The 17,305-nt window shown below is 39.7% G+C and overlaps 1 long non-coding RNA gene across 2 annotated transcripts in view; it reads right to left on the bottom strand.

Annotated features, from left to right (window-relative positions):
- The window catches only part of LOC106729344, a 368,780-nt gene that overhangs the window by 122,408 nt on the left and 229,067 nt on the right, over positions 1-17,305 (bottom strand). The window lies entirely within an intron of this gene.

Raw genomic sequence — 17,305 nt, 5'->3', positions numbered from 1 at the left:
TTTGGCTGAAGCCTAGAATGAATTTTGTCCAAGGGAGCAGGATGAGGGTTCATCACCAATGTCTATCCCAACTCACTTCAGTCAGACCTCAGGTACTAGCTAAATCTGTGAGTAGATGGACAGATCTAAAGATGAGGGACTTCCAGTGCAGGTGTTCCTGAGTCCCTTGTAAAGTCAGCCCAAGAGGAAAGAATCTGTTCCTGCCATTCACGGTAACTAAGTAGCTCTTGTGTTTTAAATTCTGAGAGTACTATTTTTTGGAAGCTAAAAATGCAAACAAAAGTATTTGAATATCTGTTGATAGTTTCTTCTAAAAATAAAGTGAGAATAAAAGTATGTTAGAAGACATACAGATAGCTAACAGGCACATGAAATGATGCTCAATGTCACTAATTATTAGAGAAAAGCAAATCAAAACCACAATGAGATATTACCTCATACCTGTCATCAAAAAGTCTATACCACTGGTGGGAATGTAAATTAGAGCAGCCACTATGGAAGAGTATGGAGTTTCCTCAAAAAAGTAGAACTACCGTATGATCCAGCAGTTCCACTCCCAGTCATATATCTGGAAAAAAAACTAATACACTAATTGGAAAAGATACATGCACTCCAATGTGCACAGCAGCACTATTTACAGCAGTTAAGACATAGAAGCAACCCAAGTGCCCATCAATAGACAAAGAAGATGTGGCGTGTGTGTGTGTGATGGAATATTACTCAGCCATTAAAAAGGATGAAATATTGCCATTTGCAGCAATATGGATGGACCTAGAGAATATTATGCTTAGTGAAATAAGTCAGAGAAAGACAAATACTGTATGATATTACTTATATGTAGAATCTAAAACATAATACAAATCAATGTATATAGCAAGACAAAAACAGACTCACAGATAAAGAAAACAAACTAATGGCTATCAGAGGGGAGAGGGCAGGGGAAAGGAGCAAGTTAGAGGTATGGAATTAAGAGATACAAACTACTATGTATAAACTACTATGTAAAAACATAAAAGCAATAAGGATATATTGTATAGCACAGGGAATTATAGCCATCATCTTAATAATAACTCCCGCTTGGAGTATAATCTGTAAAAATACTGAATCATTATGCTGTACATGTAAAACTAATGTAACATTGTAAATCAACTATACTTCAATTTTTTTAAAAAAGATTAAAAGCGTGTTGCTAGTGACTCTGGTGCATCCAAAACTTGTTTCTATGTATGTCTGCACAGAAGTCTGGAGACGGGAATTCAAGTGCCTGGTGCTAGTGCTAGTGAGGAAATCATGAGATCTCTCCAGGCTTCGGTTCTCTCATCCATAGAATACAGGCTGGACTTTTTATAGCCCTAACTTTTAATGTACAAACTCAGCTTTTGTCTTGTTTTTCAGCTTTGTCTTCACCCATTCCTTCAACTGTGAGGTGCAGATGGTGTAAAATGCAAAGGATAAAATGTCTCTCCCTAGTCCTGACTCAGTCAATATCGTCTTCCTACTTCCTCTGGATCTCCCATGTCACTCACCAGGGCAACAGGGACTGACGTAGCAAGGTGGGAGAAGGGATGAGGTCATTTGGGAACAAGGACTAAGGCAGCAAGTGCTCACGCAGAACGCTTCTAGAAAAGGAGGCTGAACCAGAAAGTGTACGGGGAGCTGGTACCCAATTTAGGAAGGACACAAACCCAGGAGCTAGGAGCAACAACTTCCACATGTGGGTCCACAAATTCATAACAAGTAAAATACAAGCAAAGCAAAGCAGGTTGGGATTAAAAGAATAGGGGCAGAGGCTGTGCAGTGTGGAGGGGTGCCCGGCTGGGTGCAGAGGTGCTCCTTTCCTGGAGTTTCTCCCGTTCCCACGCCTTCCTAGGAATGGGATACTCCATCATCAAGAGGTGGATTCTACTTTCCCTCCCCTTGAATTAGGGCAGGTTTGTGACTTACTGGTAACCAGCAGAACACAGTAGAAATGACCTTGAATGATTTCCGAGTCTAGGTCATAAACACTGACCCCACCTTGCTCAACTGGAGCTGTCGCAGCAGCCTGAGCCTCCAGGTAAGCTGCCCAACTGCCTTGAAACTGCCATGCGGTGCAGAAGCACAAACTAGCCCTGAGGAAAGACTGCATGGAGAAGCCCGAGAAGGGGGATGCCCGGCCATCGCTCAGGTGCCCCAGGCCTCCTCACTGTGACAGCTCTGACCACTGTCTGGCTGCAATGGCAGGAGAGCTCTCAAGCCAGCAGCACCCGCTTGAGTCCTTCCTGAATTCCCAACTCACCAAAGTTAAGAGAGATGATAAAACGATCGCTGTTTAAGTCGCTCGGTCTTGGAGTGATTTATTACACAGCAACAGATAACCTGTAACACCATTGTTTATTCCCCACCTCCCCCCCAATTCTGCTTCAAGTCTGAGTTCTCAAAGTTAGGTCTACAAATTGAGTTCTTTTCCTTCGATGTTAACATCATACTATAAACTGAGGCATCCGAGAATCTGATCACAGGGTCTTAATGTTGTTTCTGCTCACTTCATCAAGAAGTAAATAACCCCAGTATGATCATCTTTTCCTCTTGTTTATATGTAAACTGTTTAAGAACTGAACTGTCTCAGCTGTTTAGAATTGCTTCCATATTATCCCAAAACAATTCAAAATTCAAGACATACAATAAAATCAGTGATTTTCTCCCAGAATCCATTGAACCAACCATATTTCTTTGAGTTTCTCATTTGAAGGAAGCGATGGCTTGTCTTTTTTTTTTTTTTTTCTTCTCTTTTGTTCTTATCTTGGCTATTAAGCAGGATTATTTGCATTTTTGATAACTGATATCTAAAGGCACTTCAATCATTAAGAAAAGAAGATAGTAATGGCTCATCAGTCAAGGAAAACTACAGAGGACAAGGGATCGAATGCTGTAACATCGTGGTAGATGTAGGTGGTTAGCTGGGATGTGTTTATCAAATCTCTGAACACAGATGGATGCTCTTAAAAGATAATTTTAAGATGAAATTGTTGCTTATCCTAATTTCTCTCTGGAAAGTGACTGCATGTGATTAATAGAAGGGAAGGAGCGGGGGTGGGTTTGTAGTTTGACTCCTCTCTGTGACACTCCTGATCCCATTTTTAGTAAAATCAACTGAAATGATTATAGGAAGAAAAAAATATCACACTGTTTAAACCTGTCCACATTAGCTCTTTATAACTCAGAGAAGCACGATCATTTAATGCAGTATCTTCAGCATGAAAAAACCCCCGCCTTCAAAAAAATGTTCATTTACCCTTGAAATTGTTTTTGCTATCACCACATGATGAATTCTGGAGAAAGGCTTGAATACATTGTTGAGTCAGTGTTGATTTAAACATAGTCCGACCTCCCACATAGCCACCATCTCTGAGTTTTTGCTGGAACTGAAAGAAGCCGGAAGGAAGTATCAAAATTCCCTCCACAGAATTAATCTTCCCTCTGCCCAAACTGCCCTAATGTAGAAAAACTCAATCCCTTCTCCACAGAATGTGAAACAATTTAGTCTACAATGGCACGTATAAAAAGTGTTGCTAAGGGAATATTTCCTAATATTTAGAATTCATTTTACTTCTATCAGATGCATCTTTCCACAGTAAGGAAAAGGCCAAAGTCACGTCTTAACACCTCTCAGGACCTTTCTCCCTTGGCCTCAGCGCTCAGGGCTGGAGACACTATTTGTGGTACGAGGCTGAGGAAATGAGCCAAAATGCACTTCAGACTTGCCAGAGCTTACCATCTTAATGCAAATTCAACAATTAGCAATGCCTCAGCTGTGAAAGCTGGAAAAAATTCTACACATCAGATGGGGGAGAGGCTGGTGGGGAAAATCATTTCCATTTATTTTACTGTTGTCATCCCATCATCTCCTAAGTCAACTCGTAACCTTGAAAGCAGACCACGACCCTGTGGGTTATAAACCAGAAAGGGAACTTCCTGACTCATCCAAACTAGAACTATAAATTTGTAAAAAGCCTAAGTAGGGAAAGAACTTTAAAATATAAGAAACACTGTAACATCAGCTTCAAAAAATGCCTTGGTTAATAGATATCACTGAAAGCCTAGAGGATCCAACTGTATGAAGATACTTATCAAAATAAACAGCTCCAATGTGTCCTTGTCGACCTGAACCACACAGGAGGTATTGCTCTGTAACAAGGCATTTTTTGTTTGTTTCTTGAGATTTTTGAGGCAGGCGGAAAACACACACACACACACACACACACACACACACACACACACACTGCATACCCTGGGGTCATTTAGACACCCAAGAACACTGAGTTTCCTTGCCTTCATTTCTTCACATCAGTCTTTTTCTAAAGAGAAGGGAAAGCTGTAGCTGTGGATGTGCATGTGAACGTTTTCACTACTCCTATTGGGAAGAAAATAATGATATAGCAAGTTGAGGGAAAAGACCTGAAATTCTAAGGACTTCACATGCTAAACACAATTATTTATTCCTTGTGGGGTCCCCCCAAATCTTTTCTTCCTATTTCCATTGCCAATCATTGCTGATATGCCAACTCCGTGACAATGCCCAGAGCTAAGAACCACACTCCATTGCGACCTGTTAATCAATTATATCACAACCCCTCTGGGACTAAATTTAGAATTTCCCTGAAATATTTTTCTTCATGACTTTTCTTCGCTCCTTTCCTTCAAAATACCCTCAACTCCTATTAAACTCTGTTCTGAATGCAATTCAAACAAGATCAATGTTTTTAAATAAAAATGCCTCCCAATTTTTCTCCATCAAATAACTATTCAGTATGTATCTTAGTTTGGATTCCCTCTAAAGCAAAGCCTGGGGAAAAAATTCAAGTACAAGTAGTTTGTTTGGGAAGTGATCCTAGGACGCAGAGTGTATCTCTGCAAGCCAAGGAAGGTGTATCGGTGTGTGGATTACCACTGCGGGCAATTGTGCCTCTGTCCCGCTGGGACCTTCTGAAATACTGCACCTCACATCCCCAAATTGTCCCACAGTGGAACATTGATCCACCAACTCGTATCTCTCATTGTTTGAAGGTTACTTTTGAGACTTTCCTCAACTCCCCAGAGCTTCTAGCCTGCCTGGTGCACAGGCAGGGCCGCTCCTGGAGTGAGAGAACATCCTCTGGCACAAAGACCCTGATGCTACAGGAGAAAGTCCTCATTGTGGTCAGGAACCACTCAGCAAAGCTGCAGGTAACCTTCGAGAGAGTGGGGGAGATTGACACGGCTCCGACTGTGGTGCCTGCTGCAGTACGTGCCTGAATTCCACCACGTGCTCAGCTGTGCACACAGTAGGTTGTTGTGTATATTCAGATATTCTCTCCCCCTTTTTGCTCTAACTGAATTAGGATCCCCATTCGTATCCTTTCCTGGATACAACCTTTAACCCAAGCTTTCATTTACACATCTTTTCATCTGTACAAAAAGCTTCCAGTCTCTACTCTGCAAACACTTCTTTTGAACCCAATTATCTCAGTGCTCTTCTCTCTCTTACGCACTGTCAAGGCAATTTACTTCAAATGAGCAAATAGCTCCAGCTCGTGGCCCCTGCTTTTGAATCCTGAAAAAGAAACTAGGATATCTTTCTCAACCACAGGGACATAGTAAGGCGGTTTTTCAGCAGTTTAAAAAATAACTAATTATTTCAGATTCACATTACTATTTTTTACATCTTCTATTTACATAAGTAAAAATGAAATCTGTCCCTTTGTATATTAGCCTCTCATTCAATCAGCAAATTTGAGGTCAATAAGTTTTCTCACAGCAAATTCTGTTGGTTTTATATTTAAATCCCAATTGGTGCTTTGTGAAAGAGCTTATAATTAAGCCCATACAGAACTAGAAAAAAAAATCAAGCATGTACCCCCAAAATCATCTTTCAACTCATTTTATCTTTCATATTAGATATCACCTATTGAGTCTTTTTCCTGCCACATCGTTCTCTTCTTGTAACGCAGGATGGTTTGTTAACCCCGGTTCTCAGTGACTGCACCACTGTATTGATCCCCACAAAATTTGGGGGACAGTGACTTCTTCAGTGGAACTATCATTAGTGAGAATTTTGAGATGTAAACGTGTGTGTTAGGGATTCGGAGACATCATTTCTCACTTTCTGTCACGGCCAAAGTACTACATTTTCTTAAAGTTTGGAGAAGCAGCCTTAAGGCTTTTGATGGGAGTGTACTGTAGTGTCTCCTACCTGACTCATATTTGTAATGAACATGCTTTTGGATTGCTGGCAATAAAAGGGACATAATCCTTAAGCATGTCTCAGAGAAGCTCTACTAATTTACATGGCAGGACTCAATCTCATATGAAGTTTAACGAGAAACTCATGCAGTATAAAGTGTGCCTGGCATCTGTTACAGAAGATAGCTCAGGGAAAGCAGAGGAATACCTTATGTGAAGAACATATATCCAGACTTTTTTAACTGACAAGAATGACCCTAATAGAGAGTGAGGGAAAACAGCATCAACAACAAAAAAAAGACCAGTCCAGCAAGTATTGATCCATTATATACCTCCTGGTTACTGTAATAGCCTCTGAATTTCCCCCAAAGAAAAGTGCGACATGGATAATTTACATGCCTATTGAAAGTAATCTTCCGAGCATGAATGGCTGAAGGATTATAATTTCTTTTCCCCTGATCATCACAGGTCTCCCAGAGGTCATACAAATAACCAGCATCCTTTCATCCTAAACACCACCAAGCCAAGGTTGAGATACGAGCCTATTAAAATCCGGTTTGAAAAAGAATTTTATTTTGCCCATGATCTCACTCATTAATTGCTGACTGCCTTTTAAAACCTTCCATGGAAGACAAAGAGACCTTCAATTCCTTTCTCTGAGAATTAAAGCTTTCATTTAAGGATTCCAGATGGGCTGTATTTTAAGTATTAAAGTTCAAATACTTTAACCACCAACAGATGAAAGGAATTTTATCCAGTTATGTTCCACAATTGCCACCCAGTAGTTCTTCAATCCTGGCCAAATTAAGCATCAATTTAAATTAGATTTACTCGTGGGACCCTTGACGATCACAGTCAACACTAGATATTAGGGAGTTTAGGAAATGGGTCTATTAAATGACAATTAAATCTGTCAGCCTTCCAGAGCTTATTTTCAGTTAATTTGATCCCCAGTAGACAGTCACATTTGACTGCTATAAACAAAGAGGTCTGCTTGAATGTGCCAGATGAGATGCAAGCTGGTTGGTAGAACCCAGGTGACGGTGTATGTTTCACTCTCACATTAAGGGGGCTGTTCCTCTGAATAAGGGACTTGACCATCACTTTCTATGCTACTATTTAAAGCCTCCTGAAAAGCCCTAACATTCACCAAAGTAGAACTTAGCTGGCCCCTTTCAGAAAAGTCAGCAAGGAGGTCCTGAGTAGTGACTGGCTTTTCCTTTTTATGCAAAGTCTCATGGAAATGCTTTAGGGCCAGGTGTTCCCAATCTGGCACATGTTAAATAGCACTTTTCACCTAGAATGTGCCTGAAATTGACTATCAAAAGTCTTAGATCATCCATACCCTTTGATACAGTACTTTTATTTCCAGGGATTTATCCTAAAGAAACAGTCAGATATTTGCACGAAGATTTATGAACGAGTGTGTTCCCTGCAGCATGAGACCTGGGTAAAACATAAAGCAAGTTTGTTTTCACCATTCCTCCCGGCCCATTCTCCTTAACCCTCCCACAGGCCAGACCACCTTTCTCTACCTTGAAAACCTCTTCAGTGTCACTTTCTGCCAGGCATTTACCTGGAGAGCTGTGCCCTCCACCAGCCAAAAGTTTCTGGGCCTTTTTCCATCAAAACCTACCTGTATGCCCCCCATGCATGTAGGTTCATGCTCTCTGCAGTCCGCCAGACTAGAAAATCAGATACACTTTTTGTTCTGAGGTGCTGATGGATGAATATTACCCACTATTATGCAGTATTTTATATTTTAAAATGAGATTCTCCTGAAGACAATGCTTCCAACCCAAAATGAGATTATAATGGGAATTTCAGGCTCCTAATAAACCCAGTAGTTATTATGATTTAAAATCTCTTTGAAAATATATTTTCAGCACATGTGCGAGTGTGTATGTGTCTTAATTTATTCATTTTGTTTCATTATGACAAGATATTCACACTTATAGAAAGTGTGGGAAACAAGAAAAAATGAAAGAAGATGAAATTCATCCATATTCCCTACCATGCAGAAGTCACATTTTCAACATTTATTGTGCTTCTTCCCAATCGTAGTAATATGGAAAATGTTGTTTATTTTCTGGAGTCATGATTACAGTGTGTGTACAATTTTTGCATTCTTTTCTCACTTTGCTTTTTATTTGAAAAATGTCAGAATAGTTCTACCCCAAAAAGGCCTTTACTTTTTGGGGCCATACTTTACAGCAATTCACCCTTTTCTTCACTCACTATTTTTCTTGCCAAGAATATTTTAAAAGCTTGCCTAGTCTTTCTGGGTTTCTTATCTATTACAACCTCTGCATTAATTGGAAACCTTACCATATCTAGTTGGTAAGTAAATTTCCCAAAAATAAAAGCACTCAAATATAGTTCCGGAACAGGGAAAAGACTGGTGTATGTTAAAACGTGCTCGCAGCCCATGCAGGACACTGGCTGGAAGTCAAGGTCACAGTCTGCAGTTGAGGTAAGAGCCTCCCCGGCCACAGCTCCCCTCCTGTGGCTGTATAGAGGAGCGGACAGCTGCCCTCACAAGACCTACTCTGCTCCCCAGCTGCTATAAGGCATCTTTGGAAGTATCTTTGGTAATACCCATAGGGCACAGAAACTGTTCTCACATATTCTGATGAAAGCTCATTCCTACCACCAAAAAATACCTTCCCTCCCTCACCCCTCTCTTCACTCACCTCAGCCACATCACTTACTCAGCTCACAGACTAAAGGTGTGGGGACACTTGGGGGCTCACGGTCACTTATGATCTGGGTAGTACATCCACATGGCTATTTTTCTCTAGTGTTGCCACTGATCAAGTTGTAAATGCTAGCATTTGCCTCATATAATCCTACTTGGTAACTGATAGTCATTCTTATTACAGCTTCAGATTAAATAGAAAAAAAGTGCAGCCTACTTTTTCAAGGAAACAAGATGGGGAGATCTAACCATGTTAGAGTTAGACCCATTAGTCATACTTTTTGAACAGTGTTCAAGAAGACATTAACAGGAAAAAGGGATAAGAAAGGGTGGGGAAGATCATGTAGATGTGAATGAAAAATATTGCTAGTCACATCAGTAAACAAAAGATACTGTGGCCATCAAGTCACCAGCCCCTACTGCCACCAGACATTGTGAATTTAGTTCTTTCAAAGTGAGCAGAGGGAACTCAGGATGCAGACAAGGAGGCAGCCCAGCCTCTGCAGCCACTCCCAACCATGCACCCTGAACTCAGGATGTGATTAACAGGGTACTGGCCCTAGGTAGCTAGGTGCCTATCAAAGGAATGATTTCAATGAATCCAGACCTTTGCACTTTCCCATACATAGAAATCACTAAATTCCTTAACTTGAGATACCTGGTTTTCTTTAATTAACAGTAATCTTTTGATGTTCCAACTACCTGGTCTTTGTAGCAAAACTCCTATACATCCTGGCTCCTCCCTGCCACTTTGGAACAGTCTCTTAGCGCTGTCTGAGAGATGCCTCCTGGGCTTGAGTCTCAGAAAGTCTGCAGAATAAAATATAACTCTCAACTTTTAGGTTGTGCATTTTTTTCAGTCAACATAGACCACAGTTGATTTGAGTATTTTGTTTGTAAATAGCATTCCATTTTACTAATGGAGTTGAATTACATCTAACCTCTCCATAAATGTTAGTTTGTATTCAATTTAAACATGTTATAAAGAGCTTTTTTGTATTTTTGAGCAAGCAAAACTGCTCTGTTAATAAACACTTAGGCGGAGTATCAGATTTCTAATAACTAACAATATGATTATCTACCCAGAGACTTCGAAAGAACTAAATTCACAACGTCTGGTGATTGGCATGTTTACTGCCTTTGACACGGAACGCTAAGCACACAGCATGGTGAAACGCTAGGGGAAAGGGGGCTCCTTTACCCACCCAGCAACTGCCAACCTGCTTAGCAGCAAGTGGGGCGACCTGAGTTGCCTTGGGAAACAGAGCCCGCTTCTCAAAGAGGATGCAGGGAGATGGGGGCATGGGATCCACAGGAAGTCATAGCTTTTTTCTGAAGACTTGGCAGTGACAGTTTTGATTCATTGAACTGGCCACCATTTTTCTACCGATCACTAATCCATGTCTACTCAGCCTTAGAATAAAAACAGATAAAGGGGGTGGCCAAATCAGAGGCAAAAAGGCAGAAGGAGATGAAATGGTTGAGAATATGCATTATTATCCTCATAAGTGACCTGACAGATATATAACGGCAGAGAAAAATGAATGGTGTATTTATTTTTCCCGTTGTCTTATGTAGTCAGAAAAAATCCAAAAATAGAATCCCCATTTTAAACAAATAATTATTAATGCATTCCACTGTTTACAGATACGCTGTATTATTTTTTCCTATTTCTTAAGTTCTTCTCCATGAAGTGATACCTGTTAAAAATGTTACTGCACATCTACCTGATACAAATACGATTTTAGCTCTTTCATTAATCATATAGGATGAACTGACCTCTTTAGCTGTTACAAAAATGTTGTGCTTATATATTTCACCACAATAATTTTTTAAAAATAATGCACTGAAAATGCACGAAGAGATGCCTGAAATCCTTTTTAGGAATTCTTGGAATGAGATTTTTGGAGGAATTATTTGAATCACCAACAGTGAAAAGATCCATCCCTTACTGGTTAAAAGTCGGCATGCTTTAATAATGTGACAAAGTTCATAGGTTATGAGACCCTTTCATTGACTTTTTAAAGGCATAAAATATGTTCGAGCTGCCCTTTCCCAAATGACTGAGGATTAAATAGAGAAAAGCCAGCCTCTAGTCATGGTCTGAGGACTTCAAAGAGGGTCCTCCTCTGGCTTCTTTCTCCCTGCACTGGTTCCCAGAAAGCAGCCATGCTGCGGATGGTTCAGTGTCTCTGGAGGAAGGCTGCCCACTCACTCAGCCACATTCACGATCAGTGCGTTGGATTTTCCTTTTCTCCGTAGAAACCAGTAGCTACTAGCCGAGTCTGAACCACACAGCAGCAAAACCCAGAAAGGCGAGATAGGTGAATCCGAACTGCTTTCACTAAGCATCACTTTTGTCAGATTTCAATTTTCATCTTGATTTCATCTTAAGCCTTTGTAATGCTGCACCTTGATGTTCCCTTTGTGGTCTCAGGACAAATGGGTCTGAGGCCAAATCCAGCCAACCAATACTCCCAGGACCCAATCTAAAAACTGCCATCCCTTTACCTCCAGCATAGCACTTCGTGAGGTCAGGACTAAGTCATGCTCACTTTTTCATACCTGTGCCTGGCATACAGCACGGCTCAATTAATGTTATGTAAAATGGGGGACAGGGAGGAAAGACATGCAGAATAAGTAAATACATACTTCAATGAATGCTTAAAACGCACTCTTCTTCATGTATCATATACTGGATTTTTTTTCAACCAAGAAAAAAATCTAAGAAAATGCCAAAGATGACAAGCTACAACATTGATATTGGTGGAACAAAGACCAATAGTAAAATGACAGTGGGATTTTGAGCCCAAATCTCTTTATTCTCACTTCTATAATCCTAATTTTGGGGGGGCATATCTTTAAAATAATATTACATGGTCTCACGAACACTATTTTTATTAAGACTTTATTTTTAGAGCTGTTTTATGTTCACGGCAAAGTGGAGGGGACGGTAGAGAGATTTCCCATATACCGGCACTCACACATGCACAGCCTCCCCTGCGTATCAACACTCCCCCACCCGAGTGGTACATTTGTTATAACGGATGAACCTATGATAACATACCGTTATCATCCAGTCTACAGTCTACATTATGGTTCATGCAGTATTAGACATTCTGTGGGTTTAGACAAACCTATAATGGCATGTATCCATCGTTATGGTATCAAACAAAGTATTTTCACTGCAATAAAAGTTCTCTGTGTTCTGCCTATTCAGACCTCTCCAACCCCTAACCCCTGGCAAACACTGATCTTTGTATTCTGTCCATAGTTTTGCCTTTTCCAGAATATTATATAGTTGTAATCATACAGTATGTGAGCTTTTCAGATTGTCTTCTTTCAATTAATAACATACAATTACGGTTCCTCCATGTCCTTTCATGGCTTGATAACTCATTTATTTTCCGTGCTGAAAATATACCATTGTCTGGATGTACCACGGTTTATTTATCCATTCACCTACTGAAGACATCTTGGTTGCTTCCAAGTTTTAGCAGTTATGAATAAAGCTTCTATAAATATCCATGTGTAGGTTTTTGTTAGACGTAAGTTTTCAACTCTTTGAGTAAATACCAAGGAGTACCAATGCTGAACCATATGGTAAAGTATGTTTCACTTTCTAAGAAATTGCCAGATTGCCTTCCAATGTGGCTGTACCATTTTGCATTCCCAAAAGCAGTAAATCAGAGTTCCTGTTGCTCCACATCCTTGTCAGCTTTTGGTCTTGTCAGTATTCTGGATTTTGACCATTTCAATAGCTGTATAGTGTCATCTCATTTTTATTTAATTAAAATTTCCTTGATGACATACAGTGTGGAATATCTTTTGTTGGTCTTATTTATCATCTACAGATAACACGTGTCTGGTAAGGCCTTTGGCTCATTTTTTAATTGTTTGTTATTGTTGAGTTTTTAAGAGTTCTTTGTATATTTTGGATAACAATCCTTTATCAGGTGTGTCTTTTGCAAGTATTTTCTCTCAGTCTGGGCTTGTCTTCTCATTCTCTTGACATTGCCTTTCACAAAGCAGAAGTTTTTAATTCTAATGAAATCTAGCTTATCAATTAAGTCTTTAATGCGTTGTGCCTTTGGTGTAGTATCTAAAAAGTCATTGCTATATTCAAGGTAATCTAGGTTTTCTCCTATGTTAGATTTTAGGAGTTTTATGGTTTGGGGTTTTACCTTTAGGGCTATAATCTGTTTTGACTTAATTCTGGGGATGGGTTAATGTTTATGTCTAGATTCACTGTTTTGCATGTCAATGTCTAGTTTTTCCAGTACCGTTTATTGAAAAGACTATCTTTGCTCCATTTTATTACTTCTGCTCCTTTGCCAAAGGTCACTTAATTATATATATGTGGCTGTATTTCTGGGTTCTCTCTTCTGTTCCATGATCTGTCCGTCAATTCTTTCTCCAATACTACACTGTCTTGGTTACTGAAGCTTTATAGTAAATCTTAAAGTCAGGTAGCATAAGTCCTCCAACTTTGTTCTTCTCCTTCGATATTGTGTTGGTGCTTTGGGGTCTTCTGCCTTTCCACATAAACTTTAGAATCAGTTTGTAAATATTCACAAAATAACCCGCTGGGATTTTGACTGGGATTACATTGACTCTATAGATCAAATTGAGAAGAACTGATGTCACAACTTTGAGTCTTCCTATCCATGGTCATGGGATGTCTCTGCATCTGTTTAGTTATTCTTTGATCATCCAACACTTTTCAGTTGCAAAAGTCCAAAAATATAAGTAAATATAATGAGAAACAGCGTATGTTTATATAATCTTGAAGTATCTTCCACAACACCCTTTTTAATTTCAAAGGGCAAAATAGTCCCTTTATAATGGCAGTCCTATCTTAAGTGATCAGAGTTGGCATCTCCAGTAGTTAGACATATCAACATTGTGTACCCCCTGATAAGATGTACTGAGAAGGACACAATATCACTATTGTGACATTCTTACCAAAAATGCATTATCTGAATTTGATTCGAGGAAAACACAGACAATCTCAAATTGAGGGATGTTTTACAAAATAACTAACTGGTATTCTTCAAAAGTCAGGAAAGATGTAAGACTGAAAATTTGTCCTACATTGGAGGAGACTAAGAAATCAGGACAACAAAATGCAATGTATGATCTTGGACTAGATTCTGGATCAGAAAAAGGACACTAGTGGGACAACTGGAAAACAATTTTAATAAGCTCTGTAGACTTCTTAATAGTATCCTATGTTAATTTCCTGGTTTCAATCATTATACTAAGATTATATAAGACATTAACATTTGGGGGAACCATGTGAAGGGTATATTGAAATTCTTTGTATTATTTTGCTACATTTCTTTTTGTAAGTGTCAGATTATTTCAAAAGAACAGTCAAAAAATTTTTAATTAAAAATATCTGAAAATCTAGATATTGGATTTCATTGCATATCTGTGAGCATTTGATACATTTCTGAGAAAAAGGAAACAGAGATTTCAAAACTCTTTGCATTTACATAAGATCAGTGGGTAACTTGAGCATCTTGGCATTTTAATTAAAGAGGGAATGAGATCCAGAGAGGCAGAAAGACAGACAGTAAAAGACATCCTGTATTGGTATGTCTGCATTGACAAAGCATTTCAAAGAGAACCAGGGCTTCCTCTTGGAGTTACACCAAGAAGGTGATCACTGTCCTTGTCACAGCCATGTCTGTGCTACAGAATCAAAGGCAGGCTTTTTTCCGATTGGTTGGGTCAGGCTGCTAATGAGGCAAAGGTCACAGATTGGATCTGCTCTCCAGGCCTGTGAGTGTCACTCTGTCTCCTGGAATTTCTCTGATCACAAGGGAGCCAGGTGTGACAGCTTGACTGCACCAGCAGAAGGCTGGCTTTACTGTCGGGAAATAATGAAAACATACACCCTCCCTCAGGTCACCTTTAAACATAATGGACATACTTGAACAGAATTCCTGTCATCTAAATATGCTTCTAAAAATATCTGCACCAGGAAAGGGATTCCTTATTAGAGTCATTTTCCCATAGTAAAACTATAATTAGGAGACCTGGAAGGGGGAAGCTGGTTGGCCTCCAATACAACCCACAGAGACACAGAAATTCTTGACGACCATGTTACCTCTTTAGCAGGAAGATATGATAGCTTTAAAGGCATGTGCTCTGATCCAATACCGCTTAGGCAGCCACCAAAGTACATAAAGAATGAGGCTGTTCACCTCGCTCCTGACAGTTAGACATCTTCCAGCTTTCATGTTCCGAAAATTATTGAGAAGGAGCTTCTATCAACGTGATTTTTCCCCTGAGCCTCCTATGTTTACCAGGAGAGCTTCCCTGATGTACTTAGGATTCCAAACTGGGAGGTGAGCATGAAACGAAAAATTCTTAATTTCGAGTATCAGTATGTTTAGAGCCAAAAGCAGCTAATGAATTAGAATAGATTTAAACATAAGATAATTTTGGAATCATAAACAAACAGCAATTTGAAAGTAAATTTGCTTATGAGGTAAAGTTAAGAAAAACACAGCTAAAAAATCAAATTTAGTGAGTTTCACTCGCTTCCACCTACAGTTAGAAGAATTAAATTTATACTATGCAAAAAGTTATCCCCTTGAGATTCTGTGAATGTGAGAGCTTGTAAACATAAAATGGCTGGGGAACAGGGAACTGCCTTGAAGGTCAGTCCTTCCCTACCCCTCTGCTTTCTCCACTGAGCTGTGGATCTTCAGGTCCTCCCAGCACTTACTGAACAAGATGAAGTTTGGAAACAAGCAAACAAACCAAAAAAAAAAAATCTTCTAAATCTCTCTTGCTTCTTCTGCTACCAACATATGCAACTGATCTCAGGAAAATAAGCTATTTCACTAGGTGAGACTTGTTGGAAGTGCCTCATGGCTATAGAAATAAAATAAAAACTAGAAATGTATTATCTGTCTACAATGTGTGAAACCACAGTCCACCTGTGCTGGGTAAAGCCAAGGACAGCTACAGACATCGATGTTAGAAAAACCAGCAACTGTGGAATAGAAGGGAAGTAAAACCCCTCAAGACTCTAGAACCACTGGGTTGTAAATATTCTTAAACCCAGGCTTAGAAGACAAGGATGCAGCCCATATTATACTAAAATGGTTGTGTCATTTTTAGATGAGGCAATTCACATTCTGCCACTCTATCTTGATCTATATTTTCCAACAGGCACACTTGAGTAGACATCCCAGTGTTCCTGTTTATAGACTTTTACTATCCAAAGAATAGACTAATTTTACATTTCTGTTGCCTATTTCCTTTACCAGTATACCAAATGTAAGGAACAAACAGTCTGAATTATATTCTTCTCTGGAAATAGTTATATAAGTTCATCTCACTACACATACACATTCTGCAAGGAAAGGGGGGAGAAAAAATTACCTATCAGAAATTGCCCTGTGAAATAAGATACAACACTGCTGTCTCTCAGAAAAGCACAGAACATGTTAAAGGAAAAAGTTTGCTATGACACTTGTTAAGGAATGGTAAGGTAGATTTTACTCAGCATCACTGCAGTAGGGATCACTGCAGTGGGGTTTTGCAGTAGGAGAGAGTGACCTGGGTCAAGTCAGAATCTAAGAAGAAAAAGTAGGGGTTTTACAACCAAGGAATTGTTGGGGGGGGGGGTGGCGGGTGTTGGTAGATGGAAAATTACTAAGAGGGTAGGATAATACCCTCTTGAAAGACAGAAGAGCAGTGAGGACTCCCATTCAGACCCTGGGCAAACCCTTCTGAATAACTCATTTAACCTTTTTTTTCCCCGTGCTTGTACTGAAAAATCGTGAAGAATTTCTTCTCACAGCTTATTCAGCAGATTTGCACACATTATCTCATTTAAAGCAAAGAGTATGATTATCATTATACAAGTAGGACACTCAGAAGCCAAGGTGGAGACACAGCCCAGCCTGCAGAACTGTCCCTCCACTCCCGTCTCCCAGAGGTGAGTCTGTTTCTGATCAGCATCCTGATAACCGCAAGCGCACATGGCCACTCTCTGCTCAGTATTTTCACCGTCTGTGTGCGCAGGCACCTTAGATCACCTCTCTGTTCCTTTCAAAATCCACAAAATGGACATTTGCCCAAAAAGCCCCTATCAATCCTACTAAAATATCACCTCAAACTGAATACAAAGCATCCGTTGTTTCCTAAATTATTATCTTACTAATTATAATGGCCTTGTTGGAGATAAAAGGGATTTTACAACCTTTTATTTTTAACCACAGGGACCAACCAGCTAAGAGCTCACACAGATACAAGTACGTACATTACATTCAACCTTTGAGAAAACTGGTGAAGCATCAGGACTCCCTGATCAATGCTTAGTCTGAGTGGAAAAACCCCACGATGTTCAAAACTCAGGGAACTAACACAGTCCACGCGAGGTTG

This window comes from Camelus ferus, chromosome 14 (assembly GCF_009834535.1).
Source record: "Camelus ferus isolate YT-003-E chromosome 14, BCGSAC_Cfer_1.0, whole genome shotgun sequence".
Taxonomy (NCBI): Eukaryota; Metazoa; Chordata; class Mammalia; order Artiodactyla; family Camelidae; genus Camelus; species Camelus ferus.
This window is presented reverse-complemented; position numbering and strand designations above follow the sequence as displayed.